The sequence below is a fragment of the Pseudophryne corroboree genome, chromosome 3 (assembly GCF_028390025.1).
Source record: "Pseudophryne corroboree isolate aPseCor3 chromosome 3, aPseCor3.hap2, whole genome shotgun sequence".
Lineage (NCBI taxonomy): Eukaryota > Metazoa > Chordata > Amphibia > Anura > Myobatrachidae > Pseudophryne > Pseudophryne corroboree.
In genome coordinates, this window is record NC_086446.1 from 748,390,098 (window position 1) to 748,413,496 (window position 23,399).

Below are 23,399 nucleotides of genomic sequence, written 5' to 3' on the forward strand. Positions count from 1 at the left end.
AGCATCGGACGAGCCGTGCGATCGCATCAGCTGTCCCTGAGGGGCATGCTCCACACACTCCCACCCAGGGCCGTTTCTAGCGTCGAGCGAGCCGTGCGATCACACTAGCTGTCCCTGAGGGGCATGCTCCACACAGTCCCACCCAGGGCCATTTCTAGCATCGGGCGAGCCGTGCGATCGCACTAACCATACGCATGTTATACAGCTGAAAATGTCCCTGCCAAAATGGCCGCCTCCTCAGAGCAGACATGTTAGAGGTCCTACAGGACCTCTAGTAACAGGGAATTGACAGCACAAAGCGGTACCCGGAAGTGCCGGGATCGTGCTGACATGCCGGCGGCCGTGGGAAGGGGGGTAAGATGCGGGCACCAACACATGAAAAAGTAAGTAGGGGCATTACTGTGTGCGGCATATTATGGTGTCAGGGGCATAATTGTGGGGCATAATGTGTAAGGGGCATTATTATGTGGGTCATAATATAATGTCAGGGGCACAACTGGGAAGTAAGGTAGTCTTTTCCTGCAAGGCCATGCCGCTTTTATCAAGCCCAGGCCCTTTATTTTTTTTTACACACACAAATGTTTTTTTTTTTAAACAATAATTTCCTGAAGGTGGGGGGGGGCATTTTTTATTGTTCGCACTGGGAGCCAGACAGGATAGAAATGGCCTGGTCCCACCATTCTTTCTATAAAGCAGGGACCTAGGGGCCGATTCAGACCTGATCGCTGCTGTGTGTTTTCGAACAGCGGGTGACCAGGTCTAAACTTCGCATGCGTAAGCACTGCAATGCGCAGGCGCGACGAGCTGCAGTGACAGCGATGGGATGGTGCGAGAAAAACGATTGCACGGGCGATCGCAAGGTGACTGACAGGAAGAGGCCGTTTGTGGGTGGCAACTGACCGTTTTAGAGGCGTGTCCGGAAAAACGCAGGAGGGACCAGGCGTTTGGAGAGAGGGTTTCTGACGTCAGCACCGGCCCCGATCGGGTGTGGTATTGAAAGTCGACAGTAACTAGGTCGACAATGTCTAGGTCGACCACTATTGGTCGACAGTAACTAGGTCGACAGGGTGTCTAGGTCGACAGGGTCTTTAGGTCGACATGTTCTAGGTCGACAGGTCAAAAGGTCGACATGAGTTTTTAATGTTATTTTGGTGTCGTTTTCTTCGTAGAGTGACCGGGAACCCCAATTAGTGCACCGCGTCCCCTCGTATGGCTCGCTTTGCTCGCCATGCTTCGGGCATGGTGCCTTTGCTCCGCTACCGCTTCGCTCGGCACAGATTACCGTTCCAATCGTAGTCCATGTGGATCGTTAAGTATGAAAAGGTTCAAAAAAAGAAAAAAATTGTGAAAAACTCATGTCGACCTTTTGACCTGTCGACCTAGAACATGTCGACCTAAAGACCCTGTCGACCTAGACACCCTGTCGACCTAGTTACTGTCGACCAATAGTGGTCGACCTAGACATTGTCGACCTAGTTACTGTCGACTTTCAGTCCGGATCCCGCCCCGATCATCGCACTGGAAGAGCAAGTCCTGGGCTGTGCAGAGACTGCACAAACGCTCTCCTGCACATGCGATCGCACCTCTGCACAACTATTTCCCCCTCCCCCTGTAGGCGGCGACTACCTGATCGCAGGGACGCAAAAAACGCACCCTAGTGATAAGGCCTGAATTAGGCCCCTAGTGCTCATATGTAGCTTCCAAGTTTGATCTCCCCTCCTAATAAGAAAACTGAGCAGTGTGAAGATGATTAGAAAGACCGTAAGTAAGAGGTCACTAATTGTAGATGTTGGGATTGGAGCAAGAGGGAAAAATCTGCATTGAATGTACAAGTTTTCTTTTGTACGTTATGTATTGTTTTTTTACTATTTGGCATACTTAATAGCATACTTGCCTACCTGACCCTCTCCATGAGGGAGAAAATGCTGTGTTCCTGGACTCTCCTGGTAATGTATGATTGCCATCACCTGTGGTGAAACACCTTTCTTATCAATTAACTAGCTCACCTCAGGTGATGCAATCATACATTACCAGGAAAGTCCGGGAACAGAGCATTTTCTCCCTCATGGAGAGGGTCAGGTAGGCAAGTATGCTATTTGGGCACATAGAAATGCTCTTACATATAATAATTGTGCCTGAATGGGAAACCAGACCAGAGTTGCAAGTAAGTCAGCCGTAACTGCCGTCACACTTATACCCCTTTCACACCACACAAATAACCCGGTATCGACACCCTGCTGCTATGGCAACCCACCTGGCTTATTGCCGGGTCGGGAAAGCCTGCAGCAGCTGCTAATGCCGGATCCCACCCGGGAAGAACCCATTTCCAATTCCCGGGTGGGATCCGGCATTGGCAGTGTGAAAGGGGTATTAGTGTACCAATCTGAATGTGGATTTGCCGAACTGTATACTTCTATAGGACTGCACTGACCCCCTACCAATCCGCTGACAGAACTAGCCATCCCCACTATCAGCATGCTTTAGCAGCAGCCCTCTCCTTGGTGCGAGAGATCCGTCCGAAATCAGAATTCAGAGAACACTGGACGCAGCATAACCCACAATGCCACCTGCATGCCCCCAAATGCCATCACTCAACTTAGCCCGTTTGTGCATGCCCACTGACCACCCAGTTACACTCCATCAACCGCAAGGGGAGTTGCGTCTGACTTGTGCATCACCTGCAGTTGCTCATAGTTGTGTAAGCTCACCTACGGCGAATGCGCAGTGCTACCAAGTCGCTAGAACCATCCGTAAACCGGACATCCGTGCCATTCTAAATCATCAGCAATATAATGCAAGCAGTTCTCTATTACAGTGTGTATTGCACACATAGAATACAGCATCCATCGCAAGCATCTTGTCCCTTACATTCAGCTCCGTGGCCCTAGAGACTCTGGAGATAACGGGGTGTCATTGCTCTATTACGTTGAGCTGCTTTTTCTGTTTGTTTTCTTAATTTTTTTTTTCTTCCACGCAGCCGGAATCTCTGCCGAGTTCCCAATGCTGCAGATACCCCCGCACAGTCTCAGAAGTGGCTGCGTGTCCCGAACCGACGGCCCACTCTTTGTTTAGAATGTCTTAATCAGATTTGATTACACTTGGTTGGTTGCCACTCTACATCAGCCTCAGACTGCAGGAGCTAATCAAATGTGAAGCTAAATTTTGCCCTTCCTAAGGAAACACAAGAAAAAGCCCGTTCTGGCCTTGGGGGGATTTGCACTGTCACTTTGATTTGCTTTGTAGCTGCAGACAAAGCCACCCTGGAACAATTTTATGATTTAGGCCAGGCAATCCCCTTGCTGATGAGGTTAGTCGTACACAATGTCATGATTCAGTTCCAGCACTTCTAGCAAGGGTAACATGATGTAGGGTTGCGAGCATGCCCACCTTGTCATAAAGAATTCAGTTAATCATCTTGAATCTAGAGATGTGCACCGGAAATTTTTCGGGTTTTGTGTTTTGGTTTTGGGTTCGGTTCCGTGGCCGTGTTTTGGGTTCGAACGCGTTTTGGCAAAACCTCACCGAATTTTTTTTGTCGGATTCGGGTGTGTTTTGGATTCGGGTGTTTTTTTCAAAAAACCCTAAAAAACAGCTTAAATCATAGAATTTGGGGGTCATTTTGATCCCAAAGTATTATTAACCTCAATAACCATAATTTCCACTCATTTTCAGTCTATTCTGAACACCTCACACCTCACAATATTATTTTTAGTCCTAAAATTTGCACCGAGGTCGCTGGATGACTAAGCTCAGCGACCCAAGTGGCCGACACAAACACCTGGCCCATCTAGGAGTGGCACTGCAGTGTCACGCAGGATGGCCCTTCCAAAAAACACTCCCCAAACAGCACATGACGCAAAGAAAAAAAGAGGCGCAATGAGGTAGCTGTGTGAATAAGCTCAGCGACCCTAGTGGCCGACACAAACACCTGGCCCATCTAGGAGTGGCACTGCAGTGTCACGCAGGATGGCCCTTCCAAAAAACACTCCCCAAACAGCACATGACGCAAAGAAAAAAAGGCGCAATGAGGTAGCTGTGTGAGTAAGCTAAGCGACCCTAGTGGCCGACACAAACACCTGGCCCATCTAGGAGTGGCACTGCAGTGTCAGGCCGGATGGCCCTTCCAAAAAATACTCCCCAAACAGCACATGACGCAAAGAAGAAAAAAAAGAGGCGCAATGAGGTAGCTGTGTGACTAAGATAAGCGACCCTAGTGGCCGACACAAACACCTGGCCCATCTAGGAGTGGCACTGCAGTGTCACGCAGGATGGCCCTTCCAAAAAACACTCCCCAAACAGCACATGACGCAAAGAAAAATGAAAGAAAAAAGAGGTGCAAGATGGAATTGTCCTTGGGCCCTCCCACCCACCCTTATGTTGTATAAACAGGACATGCACACTTTAACCAACCCATCATTTCAGTGACAGGGTCTGCCACACGACTGTGACTGAAATGACGGGTTGGTTTGGACCCCCACCAAAAAAAGAAGCAATTAATCTCTCCTTGCACAAACTGGCTCTACAGAGGCAAGATGTCCACCTCATCATCATCCTCCGATTCATCACCGTGTACATCCCCCTCCTCACAGATTATCAATTCGTCCCCACTGGAATCCACCATCACAGCTCCCTGTGTACTTTGTGGAGGCAATTGCTGCTGGTGAATGTCTCCATGGAGGAATTGATTATAATTCATGTTAATGAACATCATCTTCTCCACATTTTCTGGAAGTAACCTCGTACGCCGATTGCTGACAAGGTGAGCGGCGGCACTAAACACTCTTTCGGAGTACACACTTGTGGGAGGGCAACTTAGGTAGAATAAAGCCAGTTTGTGCAAGGGCCTCCAAATTGCCTCTTTTTCCTGCCAATATACGTACGGACTGTCTGACGTGCCTACTTGGATGCGGTCACTCATATAATCCTCCACCATTCTTTCAATGGAGAGAGAATCATATGCAGTGCCAGTAGACGACATGTCCGTAATCGTTGTCAGGTCCTTCAGTCCGGACCAGATGTCAGCATCAGCAGTCGCTCCAGACTGCCCTGCATCACCGCCAGCGGGTGGGCTCGGAATTCTGAGCCTTTTCCTCGCACCCCCAGTTGCGTGAGAATGTGAAGGAGGAGATGTTGACAGGTCGCGTTCCGCTTGACTTGACAATTTTCTCACCAGCAGTTCTTTGAACCCCTGCAGACTTGTGTCTGCCGGAAAGAGAGATACAACGTAGGTTTTAAATCTAGGATCGAGCACGGTGGCCAAAATGTAGTGCTCTGATTTCAACAGATTGACCACCCGTGAATCCTTGTTAAGCGAATTAAGGGCTCCATCCACAAGTCCCACATGCCTAGCGGAATCGCTCAGTGTTAGCTCCTCCTTCAATGTCTCCAGCTTCTTCTGCAAAAGCCTGATGAGGGGAATGACCTGACTCAGGCTGGCAGTGTCTGAACTGACTTCACGTGTGGCAAGTTCAAAAGGTTGCAGAACCTTGCACAACGTTGAAATCATTCTGTTAGGGTCTCCTGCCCTGTGCTGCCACGTCGTCATGGCAACCGGGAGACAAGTGCTAGTGGAGTAACCTGAGCGCAGCTGATACTCCGGTTCGGGTCTTTTGCTGTGCAGTGGTTATAGGCTCTGTGCACGGCAGGGGATCCGGTGCTGGTTTTTGTGCTCACAGTCTGTGAGGTCTGAGTGGGGCGTGGACAGCACCTGCTTTATAAGGCCTCTTTTCAGGGTAAGCAGATGCTGCTGAATCTTTGTTGGTTAGTCAGTTCATGAAAGTTAGCCAGTACTGTGTAGCTTTGTATTTGTTTGTTGCTTACTGCAAATAGGCCTGGGATTTGGTATTACACTCTGCCAATCCAGACCTAGCAGTAAGACTGGAGTCAGTCGTTTAGCTTGCTGGGGTTCTGTTACTACTCTGTGAACTTAGCAAGTTTGCGGCTGTATTCTAAGACTTGCCTGTCTAATCCTGTCTCACTGTGCTAGGTGTCAGGGGTCAGTTTAGTGGCAGTAAGCTAAAACCTGTGCACTGCAAGTGAGAAATAGGATTGTGGAGACTCTCCTTGTGTCTATCATTCCATCTCTGACCGAGGAGTTTACTGCCACACCCGTTGGTAACCCTTTAGGGTTTTGCTGTTGCCCTTAGCAACAGCATTTCGGGTTCTCTATGTATTAAAACACAACATCTTGCTTTTTCCATCTGTGCAGTTCTAATACAAGGGAGATACCCAGTTCCTTAGCCTCTGGGCTTCTCTGTTCACTTTGTGTGTATTTTGTTACCCTATTACCTTCTGTGTACGTTATTTCATATTCCCCAGTTTGTCTGTGAGTCCATTTGTTTTGCATAACAGTTCAAACACCAGTACATTCCTGCAGACACTGGAGTGCATAACAGTTCTGACACCAGTACTTTCCTGCAGGCACTGGTGTGCATAACACATTCTCCACTGCGCTTGAGACAGGTGCATTCCACCTCCTATATCGTGGTCAGTTGTGTAGGCTTGAATGGCCTTTTGCTGCTCCTCCAACCTTTGAAGCATATAGAGGGTTGAATTCCACCTCGTTACCACTTCTTGCTTCAGATGATGGCAGGGTAGGTTCAGGCGTTTTTGGTGTTGCTCCAGTCTTCTGTACGTGGTGCCTGTACGCCGAAAGTGTCCCGCAATTCTTCTGGCCACCGACAGCATCTCTTGCACGCCCCTCTCGTTTTTTAAATAATTCTGCACCACCAAATTCAAGGTATGTGCAAAACATGGGACGTGCTGGAATTTGCCCATATTTAATGCACACACAATATTGCTGGCGTTGTCCGATGCCACAAATCCACAGGAGAGTCCAATTGGGGTAAGCCATTCTGCGATGATCTTCCTCAGTTGCCGTAAGAGGTTTTTAGCTGTGTGCGTATTCTGGAAAGCGATGATACAAAGCGTAGCCTGCCTAGGAAAGAGTTGGCATTTGCGAGATGCTGCTACTGGTGCCGCCGCTGCTGTTCTTGCGGCGGGAGTCAATACATCTACCCAGTGGGCTGTCACAGTCATATAGTCCTCAGTCTGCCCTGCTCCACTTGTCCACATGTCCGTGGTTAAGTGGACATTGGGCACAACTGCATTTTTTAGGACACTGGTGAGTCTTTTTCTGAGGTCTGTGTACATTTTCGGTATCGCCTGCCTAGAGAAATGGAACCTAGATGGTATTTGGTACCGGGGACATAGTACCTCAATCAAGTCTATAGTTGGCTCTGCAGTAATGATGGATACCGGAACCACGTTTCTCACCGCCCAGGATGCCAAGGCCTCAGTTATCCGCTTTGCAGCAGGATGACTGCTGTGATATTTCATCTTCCTCGCAAAGGACTGTTGGACAGTCAATTGCTTGGTGGAAGTAGTAAAAGTCGTCTTACGACTTCCCCTCTGGGATGACCATCGACTCCCATCAGCAACAACAGCAGCGCCAGCAGCAGTAGGCGTTACACGCAAGGATGCATCGGAGGAATCCCAGGCAGGAGAGGACTCGTCAGAATTGCCAGTGACATGGCCTGCAGGACTATTGGCATTCCTGGGGAAGGAGGAAATTGACACTGAGGGAGTTGGTGGGGTGGTTTGCGTGAGCTTGGTTACAAGAGGAAGGGATTTACTGGTCAGTGGACTGCTTCCGCTGTCGCCCAAAGTTTTTGAACTTGACACTGACTTATGATGAATGCGCTGCAGGTGACGTATAAGGGAGGATGTTCCGAGGTGGTTAACGTCCTTACCCCTACTTATTACAGCTTGACAAAGGCAACACACGGCTTGACAAATGTTGTCCGCATTTCTGTTGAAATACTTCCACACCGAAGAGCTGATTTTTTTGGTATTTTCACCAGGCATGTCAATGGCCATATTCCTCCCACGGACAACAGGTGTCTCCCCGGGTGCCTGACTTAAACAAACCACCTCACCATCAGAATCCTACTTGTCAATTTCCTCCCCAGCGCCAGCAACACCCATATCCTCCTCATCCTGGTGTACTTCAACACTGACATCTTCAATCTGACTATCAGGAACTGGACTGCGGGTGCTCCTTCCAGCACTTGCAGGGGGCGTGCAAATGGTGGAAGGCGCATGCTCTTCACGTCCAGTGTTGGGAAGGTCAGGCATCGCAACCGACACAATTGGACTCTCCTTGTGGATTTGTGATTTCAAAGAACGCACAGTTCTTTGCTGTGCTTTTGCCAGCTTAAGTCTTTTAATTTTTCTAGCGAGAGGCTGAGTGCTTCCATCTTCATGTGAAGCTGAACCACTAGCCATGAACATAGGCCAGGGCCTCAGCTGTTCCTTGCCACTCCGTGTGGTAAATGGCATATTGGCAAGTTTACGCTTCTCCTCCGACGATTTTATTTTAGATTTTTGAGTCCTTTTTTTACTGATATTTTGTGTTTTGGATTTTACATGCTCTGTACTATGACATTGGGCATCGGCCTTAGCAGACGACGTTGATGGAATTTCATCGTCTCGGCCATGACTAGTGGCAGCAGCTTCAGCACGAGGTGGAAGTGGATCTTGATCTTTCCCTATTTTTGGAACCTCAACATTTTTATTCTCCATATTTTAATAGGCACAACTAAAAGGCACCTCAGGTAAACAATGGAGATGGATGGATACTAGTATACTTATGGATGACGAGTGACTGACGACACAGAGGTAGCCACAGCCGTGGACTACCGTACTGCGTCTGCTAGTATAGAGATGATAATGATATAAAATATATATATATATCACTACTGCAGGTATATATAATATAATGACGGACCTGCTGGACACTGTCAGCAGATTTCTAAACTACTAGTATGAAGAAGATAGAAAAAAAAACCCCACCACAGGTAGGTATACAATTATGGACGAGCACTGACGACACAGAGGTAGCCACAGCCGTGGACTACCGTACTGCGTCTGCTAGTATAGAGATGATAATGATATAAAAAATATATATATATCACTACTGCAGGTATATATAATATAATGACGGACCTGCTGGACACTGTCAGCAGACTCCTAAACTACTAGTATGAAGAAGATAGAAAAAAAAAACCACCACAGGTAGGTATACAATTATGGACGAGCACTGACGACACAGAGGTAGCCACAGCCGTGGACTACCGTACTGCGTCTGCTAGTATAGAGATGATAATGATATAAAAAATATATATATATCACTACTGCAGGTATATATAATATAATGACGGACCTGCTGGACACTGTCAGCAGACTCCTAAACTACTAGTATGAAGAAGATAGAAAAAAAAAACCCACCACAGGTAGGTATACAATTATGGACGAGCACTGACGACACAGAGGTAGCTACAGCCGTGGACTACCGTACTGCGTCTGCTAGTATAGAGATGATAATGATATAAAAAATATATATATATCACTACTGCAGGTATATATAATATAATGACGGACCTGCTGGACACTGTCAGCAGACTCCTAAACTACTAGTATGAAGAAGATAGAAAAAAAAAACCCACCACAGGTAGGTATACAATTATGGACGAGCACTGACGACACAGAGGTAGCCACAGCCGTGGACTACCGTACTGCGTCTGCTAATATAGAGATGATAAAGATGATAGAGATGAACAATAAAAATATAACACTACTGCAGGTAAATATTTATATAATATAATGAATGACGGACCTGCTGGACACTGTCAGCAGAATGCGTTTATAGAATAAAAAAAAAACACCACAGGAGTGTTTAACTTTTTCAGCAGACAATATACTGGTGGTCACTGGTCAGTCACACTGGCAGCAAAAGTGTGCACTGTACTCCTGCTATAACTGCACCCCAGTCTCCCCCACAATTCAGCTGTGTGAGCAGTGAGCACTCAGCACAGTCAGATATACATAGATGATATTATCATGCAGCACACTGAGGCTGAGCACAGATATGGTATGTGACTGTGTATCGTTTTTTTTCAGGCAGAGAACGGATTATATTAAATAATAAAGTGGTCAGTCACTAGTAACTAACTATCAGCAAAACTCTGCACTCTGAGTACTCCTAATGCTCCCCAAAATTACTAAGTAATCAACTCAAGTGTCTCTATCCACTAACGGAGAGGACGCCAGCCACGTCCTCTCCCTATCAATCTCAATGCACGTGTGAAAATGGCGGCGACGCGCGGCTCCTTATATAGAATCCGAGTCTCGCGATAGAATACGAGCCTCGTGAGAATCCGACAGCGGGAAGATGACGTTCGGGCGCGCTCGGGTTAGCCGAGCAAGGCGGGAAGATCCGAGTCTGCCTCGGACCCGTGTAAAAAGGCTGAAGTTCGGGGGGGTTCGGATTCCGAGGAACCGAACCCGCTCATCTCTACTTGAATCTACAAAATACACCCCGTTCACATTGTGTGGAGGCCGCCGTCTGCACATACAGACGCTGAGTCAGAGCTGGGAGCAAAAACAGCAACAGCTATGTCCCAGGGCAAACCATGTTGCAATGCAAGGGGGGCAAATGCATTTTTTGCATATAGGGTAAATACTGGACAGCTGTATTTTTACACTGCAATATAGGCCCTCATTCCGAGTTGATCGCTCGCTAGCTATTTTTTGCAGAGCAGCGATCAGATAGTCACCGCCTCTAGGGGAGTGTATTTTCGCTTTGCAAGTATGCGCACGCTTGTGCAGCTGAGCGGGAAGAAAAAAGTTTTCTGCAGTTCCTGAGTAGCTCTGCACTTACTCAGCCCTTGCGATCACTTCAGCCTGTCCGTTCCCGGATTTGACGTCAGACGCCCGCCCTGCAAACACCTGGACACGCCTGTGTTTTACCTAACACTCCCAGAAAACGGTCAGTTGACACCCACAAACGCCCTCTTTCTGTCAATCTCCTTGCGATCGGCTGTGCAAATGGATTAGTCGCTAGAATCATTGCACAGCAACAATGCTATTTGTACCCGTACGACGCGCGTGCGCATTGCGGTGAATACGCATGCGCAGTAGTAACCCGATCGCTGCGCTGCGAAAAACAGCAGCGAGCGATCAACTCGGAATGAGGGCCTTAGATTTGATCTAGGAAACGGTGTTAGCCATTGTAGCTGATGGAGAAAGATCCAAATGAGATCTACTTGCACATACCCAGACGAACTTCCATGCGTTCGCAGCAGTGCGGCCTGGTCTGAACCGGGAAGTGAGTGATCGGCACCTGGATGGGATCTTATCAAAGTCGGTTCCCAGCAACTGTAGCATAACACATTCCAGCGTAAAATGATTTCTTATTGCCGCAACATGCTGCGATAATTAATCTTATTTTATTTGGGGGGGGGGGGGTCAGACTGGGTATCCGGTCTTTAGGTCGACCTCACTTAGGTCGACAGTCATTAGGGCGACCCCTATTGGTCGACGTGCATTATGTCGACATGATCAGTAGGTCGACGTGACAACTGTCGACACATGAAAATGTTGCCATGAGCTTTAAAAGAAATTCATTTTTTAAAAACTTTTACTTACTTTACGATCCACGTGGCTTACGATTGGGAATAGTAACCTGTACAAAGCGAGCCATGCGAGGGGACACAGTGCACCAATTGTGGTTCCCGATCACTTTACGAAGAAAACGACACCCAAAAAATAAAAAAACTCATGTCGACCTTTTTCCGTGTTAACCTTTTCCATGTCAACCTCATGACCATGTCGACTTATTTCAGGTGCCGACCTACTCACTGTAGACCAATAGTGGTCAACCTAACGACTGTCGACATAGTCAGGGTCGACCCAATGAACCACACCCCTCAGACTGCTAATTAACAACAAACATGCTGTCTCTCTCTACATGGGTTAAACGGGTGTGGATCATTAGATCGACAGTGTCTAGGTCGACAATGTTCAGGTCAACCACTATAGGTCGACAGTCACTAGGTCGACAGGGTTGGAAGGTCGACAGGGTTTCTAGGTCGACAGGTCAAAAGGTCGACACGAGTTTTTTTTTGGGGGGTTTGGTGTCGTTTTCTTCGTAGAGTGACCGGGAACCCCAATTAGTGCACCGTGTCCCCTCGCATGGCGCTTCGCTCGGCACAGATTACTGTTCCAATCGTAGTCCACGTGGAACGTTAAGAAAGAAAAAGTAAAAAAAGAAGAAAAAAAATTGAAAAACTCATGTCGACCTTTTGACCTGTCGACCTAGAAACCCTGTTGACCTTCCAACCTTGTCGACCTAGTGACTGTTGACCTATAGTGGTCGACCTAAACATTGATGACCTAGACACTGTCAATCTTCAGACCAGATCCCGGGTTAAACACTCTAGAAATGCAAAGCCCCACAATGTATTTCCCGTAGCATGCCCAAGAGGAGCTAAACGGTTCCTCCCATTGCCAGGCCAGAAACCTGTATGTTTTCATTTGTCATGTGACATTGCTTTATCCAGCGGCAATAGGTCAGTAACCTCCCCATCATCTAAAAGGTTTTCCGTTGACCTCACTCATTTCGCTTTTATTCGTAAGAAATCACAGGCAAGGAAACTGTTTTTTTTTTATAAAACCTTGGCTTAAAGGCAGCTTTTTTTTTTTTTTTTTTGCTGCATTGCAAATGATTGTCTCACTATCTCTTTGTACAGTAACAAGCTGCCAACAGGAAGAAAGAAACCAATGAAAAGAAACATTTCTCCTCCAGTTTAAAAGTTCTCCTATCTGGGAAAGACAGAAGCCTGGAAAGCTTTGTGATCCTGGCACGGCAGACTTCATGGAGCAGGCACGGCCAAGTTACAGACATTTAAAGGCATTTTAAATGGAAAAAAGATAACGCTGTCTTTTGAGGTTCTTTAACACGTCCGTAAACATGTCTCCAAGCACAATAATCCATTTAAAGTTCTAAAAGTACAGTTAGCAAATTAGAAAAGAGTTTCTTATAACCTTGCATCCACTCCAACAAAAGTACAGTAAAATTGAAAAAGTAAGCCTCTTAGACTAGCCGCGGAAATGTATACCTTTCACAGCCCAAATAGTAATGGAGGGGACATCACCAGCATTTGTTCAATGGAATAAACTGCTACAGTGGCAAACGCAGGATATCTAGGGGGGGTTCCAAATGCAATCCTCAATCTCCCACGGAATGAGCAAGCGGAACATTGGAGTAACCGCGGGAGTCTGGGGGGACGGTAGAAGAACCTAGCACCAACCCTGGAAATTAATGTACACATTGGTCTTTTTGTACATTGGAAACTGTATGGAATACAGTATTATTATTTAACACTATAGTCTATAGTATAGGCTGTATCAAACATATTTAACTAATATAAATAAAATAAGTGGTCAGGAAAAGGTTAAATATCCCATAATAAATATATACACAGACATAGTAGAACCAGTAGGAGATAGAACTGCACTTTCTAAGCTCACATTCTTCCACCTCATGGTAAGGCTTCTGTCTCTTCTTCTTGGCAGCTACTCTCTGGTCCAGTACACGGATTGGGGGGGCTCAGATCCACACACACAGCAAGCTTGGTAGAAAAAGCTGCTATCTCTGGGGATGTGCAGCAGCTCCGCTCTGTCGTTTACACTGCAAGTTGTGGCAGCAGCTCTAGTAATCATATTATATACTATGCTGTCATATTTTGTGCAGGCCAGGAGGAGGGGGGTTTCTGGGCAATTGGAACCCCCCCTGCATTTGCCTGCTTGGTACGGACAGTTATCAAAAAGTGAATTGTTCTCTTATGCACTGTATCTAAGGTTAAGAAAAATGTGCGGATTCCTTAGTAATACTAGACTCTGTTGCAGAGAACTTCACACAATGTTATTTCTCTATTATTTATTACCATGTTGGAAATAGGGGATTACTTATCAAATTATATTGACAAGAGATCCTATGAAAACAGCTCTTTTTGGGGGCCGCCCAGGAAAAGCTAAGTATCACCAGGATTTAAGAAGAGGGGACTACTGTACATCAGAAATCTCGATTTGCCACAGTTCCTCCATTTGCGACTGCAAAAGCTAAACTGTCAAATTTACCCATGTCCTGCCACCTTCCGATGGAGTCAGCCCATAATAGTTTATGGGTTACTGTAATGTATTTCTATTCAGAGAGGGATCTGTATACATTTAATATATGAAAATTGTATTATAATTAGTGATGAGCGGGTTCGGTTTCTCGGAATCCGAACCCCCCCAAACTTCACCCATTTTACACGGTTCCGAGGCAGACTCGGATCCTCCCGCCTTGCTCGGTTAACCCGAGCACGCCCGAACGTCGTCATCCCGCTGTCGGATTCTTGCGAGATTCGTATTCTATATAAGGAGCCGCGCGTCGCTGCCATTTTCACTCGTGCATTGGAGATGATAGGGAGAGGACGTGCAGCGTTCTCTCAGTTTCTGTGTTCAGTGTGCTGCAAATATCTGTGCTCAGTGTGCTGCAAATATCTGTACTCAGTGTGCTTGCAAATATCTGTGCTCAGTGTGCTGAAAATATCTACGTTCTCTGCCTGAAAAACGCTCCATATCTGTGCTGCACTGTAGTATAGGAGGACAGTGCAGAATTTTGCTGACCAGTGACCACCAGTATTATATAGCAGTACGGTACAGTAGTCCACTGCTCTACCTACCTCTGTGTCGTCAAGTATACTATCCATCCATACCTGTGGTGCATTTTAGTTGTGCGCAGTATTATATAGTAGGTGGACAGTGCAGAATTTTGCTGACCACCAGTATATAATATATAGCAGTACGGTACAGTAGGCCACTGCTCTACCTAACTCTGTGTTGTCAAGTATACTATCCATCCATACCTGTGGTGCTTTTAGTTTTGCGCAGTATTATATAGTAGGAGGACAGTGCAGAATTTTGCTGACCACCAGTATATAATATATAGCAGTACGGTACAGTAGTCCACTGCTCTACCTACCTCTGTGTCGTCAAGTATACTATCCATCCATACCTGTGGTGCATTTTAGTTGTGCGCAGTATTATATAGTAGGAGGACAGTGCAGAATTTTGCTGACCACCAGTATATAATATATAGCAGTACGGTACAGTAGGCCACTGCTCTACCTACCTCTGTGTCGTCAAGTATACTATACATCCATACCTGTGGTGCATTTTAGTTGTGCGCAGTATTATATTGTAGGAGGACAGTGCAGAATTGTGCTGACCACCAGTATATAATATATAGCAGTACTTTACAGTAGGCCACTGCTCTACCTACCTCTGTGTCGTCAAGTATACTATCCATCCATACCTGTGGTGCATTTTAGTTGTGCGCAGTATTAAATAGTAGGAGGACAGTGCAGAATTTTGCTTACCACCAGTATATATTATATAGCAGTACGGTACAGTAGTCCACTGCTCTACCTACCTCTGTGTCGTCAAGTATACTATCCATCCATACCTGTGGTGCATTTTAGTTGTGCGCAGTATTATATAGTAGGAGGACAGTGCAGAATTTTGCTGACCATCCGTATATAATATATAGCAGTACGGTACAGTAGTCCTCTGCTCTACCTACCACTGTGTCGTAAAGTATACTATCCATCCATACCTGTGGTGCATTTTAGTTGTGCGCAGTATTATATAGTAGGAGGACAGTGCAGAATTTTGCTGACCACCAGTATATATATAGCAGTACGGTACAGTAGTCCATTGCTCTACCACTGTGTCGTCAAGTATACTACAAAAGTTCATTAAAATGGCCCAAAAATCAAAATTAAAAGCGTCCGATGAGAAGCGTAAACTTGCCAATATGCCATTTACGACACGGAGTGGCATGGAATGGCTGAGGCCCTGGCCTAAGTTCATGGCTAGTGGTTCAGATTCACATGAGGATGGAAGCACTCATCCTCTCGCTACAAAACTGCAGTGCCACTCCTAGGTGGGCCAGGTGTTTGTATCGGCCACTTGGGTCGCTTAGCTTAGCCATCCAGCGACCTTGGTGCACCTCTTTTTTTCTTTGCATCATGTGCTGTTTGGGGACTATTTTTTAAATCGCCCATCCTGTCTGACACTGCAGTGCCACTCCTAGATGGGCCAGGTGTTTGTGTCGGCCACTTGGGTCGCTTAGCTTAGCCATCCAGCGACCTTGGTGCACCTCTTTTTTTCTTTGCATCATGTGCTGTTTGGGGACTATTTTTTATATCGGCCATCCTGACACTGCAGTGCCACTCCTAGATGGACCAGGTGTTTGTGTCGGCCACTTGGGTCGCTTAGCTTAGCCATCCAGCGACCTTGGTGCACCTCTTTTTTTCTTTGCATCATGTGCTGTTTGGGGATTATTTTTTAAATCGGCCATCCTGTCTGACACTGCAGTGCCACTCCTAGATGGGCCAGGTGTTTGTGTCGGCCACTTGGGTCGCTTAGCTTAGCCATCCAGCGACCTTGGTGCACCTCTTTTTTTTCTTTGCATCATGTGCTGTTTGGGGACTATTTTTTAAATCGGCCATCCTGTCTGACACTGCAGTGCCACTCCTAGATGGGCCAGGTGTTTGTGTCGGCCACTTGGGTCACTTAGCTTAGCCATCCAGCGACCTTGGTGCACCTCTTTTTTTCTTTGCATCATGTGCTGTTTGGGGACTATTTTTTAAATCGGCCATCGTGTCTGACACTGCAGTGCCACTCCTAGATGGGCCGGGTGTTTGTGTCAGCCACTTGGGTCGCTTAGTTTAGCCATCCAGCGACCTTGGTGCACCTCTTTTTTTCTTTGCATCATGTGCTGTTTGGGGACTATTTTTTAAATCTGCCATCCTGTCTGACACTGCAGTGCCACTCCTAGATGGGCCAGGTGTTTGTGTCGGCCACTTGGGTCGCTTAGCTTAGCCATCCAGCGACCTTGGTGCACCTCTTTTTTTCTTTGCATCATGTGCTGTTTGGGGACTATTTTTTAAATCGGCCATCCTGTCTGACACTGCAGTGCCACTCCTAGATGGGCCAGGTGTTTGTGTCAGCCACTTGGGTCGCTTAGCTTAGCCATCCAGCGACCTTGGTGCACCTCTTTTTTTCTTTGCATCATGTGCTGTTTGGGGACTATTTTTTAAATTGGCCATCCTGTCTGACACTGCAGTGCCACTCCTAGATGGGCCAGGTGTTTGTGTCGGCCACTTGGGTCGCTTAGCTTAGCCATCCAGCAACCTTGGTGCACCTCTTTCTTTCTTTGCATCATGTGCTGTTTGGGGACTATTTTTTAAATCGGCCATCGTGTCTGATACTGCAGTGCCACTCCTAGATGGGCCGGGTGTTTGTGTCAGCCACTTGGGTCGCTTAGTTTAGCCATCCAGCGACCTTGGTGCACCTCTTTTTTTCTTTGCATCATGTGCTGTTTGGGGACTATTTTTTAAATCGGCCATCCTGTCTGACACTGCAGTGCCACTCCTAGATGGGCCAGGTGTTTGCGTCGGCCACTTGGGTCGCTTAGCTTAGCCATCCTGCGACCTTGGTGCACCTTTTTTTTTCTTTGCATCATGTGCTGTTTGGGGACTATTTTTTAAATCGGCCATCCTGTCTGACACTGCAGTGCCACTCCTAGATGGACCAGGTGTTTGTGTCGGCCACTTGGGTCGCTTAGCTTAGTCATCCAGCGACCTCGGTGCAAATTTTAGGACTTAAAATAATATTGTGAGGTGTGAGGTGTTCAGAATAGAATGGAAATGAGTGTAAATTATGGTTATTGAGGTTAATAATACTATGGCATCAAAATGACTCCTAAATTCTATGATTTAAGCTGTTTTTGAGGGTTTTTTGTAAAAAAAACACCCGAATCCAAAAGACACCCGAATCCGACAAAAAATTTTCAGGGAGGTTTTGCCAAAACGTGTCCGAATCCAGAGCCGGCCCTAGCTATAGGCAGACTAGGCAATTGCCTAGGGCATCTGCCTTTACCTAGTTGCTGATTTAGCTATCATGTGGTAGTGAGGGGGGGGGCACCCGCTGTTCGGCGCTGTCCGCGTCTCTGCTCTTCCATTATTAGAGCAGAGCTGCCTGCGGTAGCGCCGGAGGATGGAGCGGGTGAGGGCAAAAAATGTACCTGGCTGTGCGTGCGGCGTTTAACTGTCTTACGGCGCCGGCGCAGCGGCGCTACTCAGGGGCAGTGTGGGTATTCCAGCAGCGTCTGCTGCCGGGCTGCCCCTTACAAAGATGGCCGCCGCTCCGGGAGGAGGGCTGCTGCGCATGTCCGGCCGCAGCAGCTCCTCCTCCCATGGTCCTTAGCGGAGTCAGTAAGACTCCGGGCACTGCGCCATCAATGTAGTTGGAAGGCCGAAGGGAGTGGGACTCAAGGGAGCGGCTAATTCCACCCTGACACCACCACCACAAAGCAGCAAAAGTACAGCTGCTGACAGTAAGGCAGTCTAATTAATTCAGTGTCCACTCTGTCATTTTGCCAATATATATATATATATATATATATATATATATATATATATATATATATATATATATATACTATATATGTATATAAATATATGTATATAAATATATATATATATATATTTATATATATGTGTATATATATATATATATATATATATATACTGTAAATACATAATATATATTATACAAATAAATATATATATATATATATATATATATATATATATATATATGTATTTTTTTTTTTTTTTTTTCAATTTGCTGGCACTCCTATTGTAACCTTTGCTGAGGTGCCATCCTAAGGCCTGTACACAGGGTGGTCTTCAGTATGCCGGCGGTCGGGCTCCCGGCGAACAGCATACCGGCGCCGGGAGCCCGACAGCCGGCATACCGACACTTATTCTTCCTCGTGGGGGTCCACGACCCCCCTGGAGGGAGAATAAAATAGTGTTGCGCGCGTAGCGCGCCACCGTGCCAGTAGCGTGGCAAGCGCATCGAGTCCGCAAGGGGCTCATTTGCGCTCGCCACACTGTCGGTAAGCCGGCGGCCGGCCTCCCGGCGCCGGTATGCTGGTCGCCGGGAGGCCGGCTGCCGGCAGATCGTAGTGAACCCTGTAAACCTATGTATATTCTCACTGACTGAGAATCAATGTCAGTGCATGATCTATTGCTGCTAATCGCATTGCCATGAGCTATCTTTAATGTATTTCTTTAATGTATTTTTGTATATGTGCTTTGTGCTTATACATGCTGACATGGCAATGCGATTAGCAGCAATAGATCATGCACTGACATTGATTCTCAGTCAGTGGGACAGCGGTTATCTGCTTTTTTTCATTTTTTTCATTGTTTCCAGCCGCCGGGTTGCCATGGCAGCATCGGACGTGCGTCGCGTTGATACGCGATGACGTCACAACTCTGCGCCAGCGCTCGTAGGACGGACTCCCGCGCCGGAGCGATCAGCCGTCCACCTGTGGGTCACTTGTGAATGGGGGGATATAAGGTGAGCTTTTGTTTATGTATACTATGCTTGTTCCTGACGAAAATCCGTAAAGGCTTGAAACGTTGACTATACCTACTGGTGTCTGTGATTCCTTTCAAAGTGTTTGTGAGTGCCGCATCCTTGATTGTACATGTTTTATTTATGAGGGCACCAGAACCAGCTATTTACTAGGTGGAGTGCCGGGTAAATTGCATTGTGTATATATATATATATATATATATATATATATATATATATATATATACCCCAATAGTGCATGGATCGGAGCCGCCTGCGGTAGCTCCAGACAGTACCTGCAGTTACGGAGCTGTTGAAGGGCAGCCTGGGCATTCCAGCGCCCGCTGCCCCTAACAAAGATGGCCACCGCATCGGCAGGAGGGCTGCTGCGCATGCTCGGCAACAGCAGCTCCTCCTCCCATGCTCCTTTGCGGAGTCAGGCTGACTCCGGGCACCGCTGCGCAACGAGTCAGCAACTGTGACCGAGCCACTGCTCTTCTAGACCACCAACGCAAAACAGAGCAGCAGCTTTAAAAGTGAAGGGGCGGCCAGTACTATATAAAAAAAACAGTAAGGCAGTTTAATTAATTCGGTGTCAGTGTCTCTGTAATTTTGGTGGGCTGCGTAAGTGTGTGTATATATGTATGTGTATAGTGTGTATATATTTTATATATATATATATATATATATACATATATATATACATACATACTCTCTCTCTCTATGTGTATATATATATATATATATATATATATAAATATATGTGACGTGCGGATAAAGTCTTTGTCAGGGGAGGCACATAAATATATATATATATATATATATATATATCTGCCCCCCATCTCTCACCTGAGATGTCCCCAGAGTGTAGGCGCCGCTGCTGCTGACTGTGGGACAGAGGAGGAGGAACGAGAGGGGAGAGTGCTGGCCACCGCCGCCGCATACATTCCTGGTCTAGGCTTCCCGGGGCCGCTGCTGTAGTGACAGGAACTGCCGGGTCCTGCGCCGCTTCTCCCGCCGCGTATGTTTGATTGGGCCAGCGGATCCAGCACTGGATCCGCTGTCCAATCACATGTGGCAGAAGCGTGCTTCCCCTGCCAGCGAGGCACTTGTATAAGTGCCGCATTCCCCTTTTTTCTAATGGGCTTTTACAGCCCAGCGCTTGGCCCCTCTGCTTTGTCCCCGTTCCTACCGTCTACGGGAGGCACTATCTATCAGTGCCTCCCAAACTAATTAAATGTTCTAAAAATGATTAGAATAATATAAAAAGAATACATATGACACTTAATATGTGTCTTATGTATCTTTGTATTATTTTAATCATTAATGACAGGGGAGGCACTGCCTCCTACCTCCCCTAACTGCACGTCCCTGATATCCATGTAGTGAACTCGGCACTCACTTATAATAAAACTACAATCCTAACTAAAATCCTGCTGTGTGTGTAGTTTTCCCCTCTACCACTTCCCCTATGCTGTGGGTGCCGGCAGCATTATCTCCTCCATACCTCTATCCTGTCCCTGACCTCTCTGTCCTGTACCTGTCACCCCTCTCTCCTGTTCCCTCTGTCCTATCCCCCCTATCTTGGTCCTATGACTTTTGTCCTGTCACTTCTGTCCTGTCCTCACTGTATTGTCCCAGTCCCCACTGTCATATCCATGTCCCCTCTGTCCCAGCACTATCACTCCTCTCTCCTGTCCCTTCTGTCTTGTCCCTATCTTCTCTGACCTTTCCCTGTCTCCTCTGTCCTGTTCCTGTCACTCCTCTCTCCTGTTCCCACTGTTCTGTCCTGTCCTTGCTCAATCTGTCCTGGTCCTGACACTTGTGTTCTAGCCCGTTCATGCCAGCTCTATCCTGGCCCTATTACTTATGTATTGTCCCTGTCACTTCTGTCCTGCCTTGCCTTTTGTTCTGCCATCACTGTCCTGTCCCTGTCACCTGTCCTGGTCCTGTCCCCACTGTCATGTCCCTGTCACCACTTTCTCCTGTCCCTTCTATTCTGTCCAGTCCCTTTTCCCTCTGTTCTAACCCTCTCTCTGTCACCCAGTGTCTTCCTGCCACCCACTATCTCCCTGTCTCCCTTTCCCTCTCCAGTCACTCATTATCTCCCTGCTACCCCTCCCTCCCCAGTCAATCACTATCTCTGTCACCCACTATCTCCCTGTCTTGGGGAAGAGGGGGGAGGGGGGGGGGGGCACCAGACATAATCTTGCCTAGGGCATCACATTGGCTAGGGTCGGCACTGTCCGAATCCAAAACACGGCCGCGGAACCGAATCCAAAACCAAAACACAAAACCCGAAAAATTTCCGGTGCACATCACTAATTATAATATTGGTAAATATTATTTAAAAATAACTATACAGAGAAATGTTGTCACAAACCCTTGGATGGATTAGAGGATGCAAACTCGTACTTTAGGATTGGGGCAGAGATCCAGTACAGAGGCATAGAGTCAAACATGCTGGTGATGTTTTCCAGGAACCCCTGCGCGGAGGTTTGGGCTTGGTTCCCAAGTACAGGGCTGGTATACACTGGAGCTGATATAATAATTTGTTGTGAGATGTAACACAGAGACGACTGACAGCAGACAGGGTTTGAAGATGGACGGGTAGGTCAGGAACAGGTATGGAGTCAGGAGGCAGAAACTAGCATGGCAGGACCCAGAACGGGGCATAGGGAAGGCAGGAACCAGGATCGGTACACATGGAAGGCAGGAACCAAGAATGGAGTACAGAGCAGGCAGGAACAGGATATACAAGCAGAACACTGGGAATAACAATACTATACGCTGCAGTAAGGTATTAGAGGCTATACTCTGGAACAGTAGTGCTCCCAGGGACCTCATTATATAGGAGGAGTGCAAATTTTGGTGCCTATATGACATCACCTTTTTGGTGCACCTGGCCCTTTAAATGTAATACAGAGTGGCGTGAGGGCCGTTATGGGAGACGTGGCCACACACAGAACCAGAAGAGAGAAGAGTTACTGCAGTGGGCGCCGGAAACCTCTTGCCTGCTGCCCCACTGAGGCTGCCGGAGATCAGCACTGCTGGACCCGGTAAGTAAGCGCCGGGACCCGGCACGCTCTTACAAATATACATCAAACGCAATAAAATAACGAACACCTGGGTCATAAATGTAGAGCATATATAATCACTTAAACAGTCTAAAAGGTATTGGTTTATATGCTAGACGTTCGCTTCCAAATCTGGATCTTATCAATACATTTGGAGATATACATCAATCAATTCAGCCTACAGATGGATCCACGGTTATCTTGACTAGTTTTCTGCGCCAAGGCACAACATGGTTTATTAACATAAACCCTCCATCTATTGTTCTCAGCTGCAATACAATACAGAGAACAATACAGCAGGGGATTAAGTCATTAAAGCAGGGGATTAAGTCCGATTGGCCAGTCTCAGTTAATCCTATTAAAGGTCAAGATAAACGTGGACCCATCTGTATTTTTCCCTTAAATACTCCTCCCTTATAATGTAGGAAAAGTATACAAATCCATAGTAAGTTAACAAGTGTCTCTTTTGCATTGATCCTGTTTTTACAATAGGTGTTGGGCAGTCCACTATATTGTATAAAACAGGGCAGCCATCCACTGCTGTAAGAAACCCCAATAAGGGTAATTGTATATGCAAGAATACTTCTCACCATATTATGATCATAGTCTTATCATGCATATAAAACAAAGTGTAGTGACCAACAATGTATCCGGGATCTGTAACAGTGGTTACAGCTCAGACTGATGCGTTTCTCCGGATAGCATTTGGTTTCATCAGAGAAATATTCAGTAGTTACTCAGTTGTGGTTTAAATATCCAACTTTGACCAGTGAATGATTTATTGTCCATTTTATTTTACTTGACACATCTGTGGGTCTCTACTAAAGATACTCCCCATCTCATCCATTTCAGTAATAGATTAGAAATGCCAAAGCATTTGTTCATATAATTATCATATTCTTACAGCACCATAACAAAGTATAAGAAAGTACTACTAGTTTGTTTAAACACACGTTGTTAGACGGGGCGTGGCCTGGCTGCTGGGCTGAGAGGCTGTGACTT

At 46.7% G+C, this 23,399-nt stretch overlaps 1 protein-coding gene and 1 long non-coding RNA gene across 3 annotated transcripts in view; one reads left to right on the forward strand and one right to left on the reverse strand.

The window, feature by feature from the left end:
* The window catches only part of ZMAT4 (zinc finger matrin-type 4), a 759,632-nt gene that overhangs the window by 338,345 nt on the left and 397,888 nt on the right, over positions 1–23,399 (reverse strand). The gene's annotated exons all lie outside the window — the stretch shown is intronic.
* On the forward strand, positions 292–12,775 carry LOC135056762 (uncharacterized). Its single transcript, XR_010244068.1, has 2 exons — positions 292–383; positions 12,591–12,775. It is a non-coding gene; the product is annotated as an uncharacterized LOC135056762 (long non-coding RNA).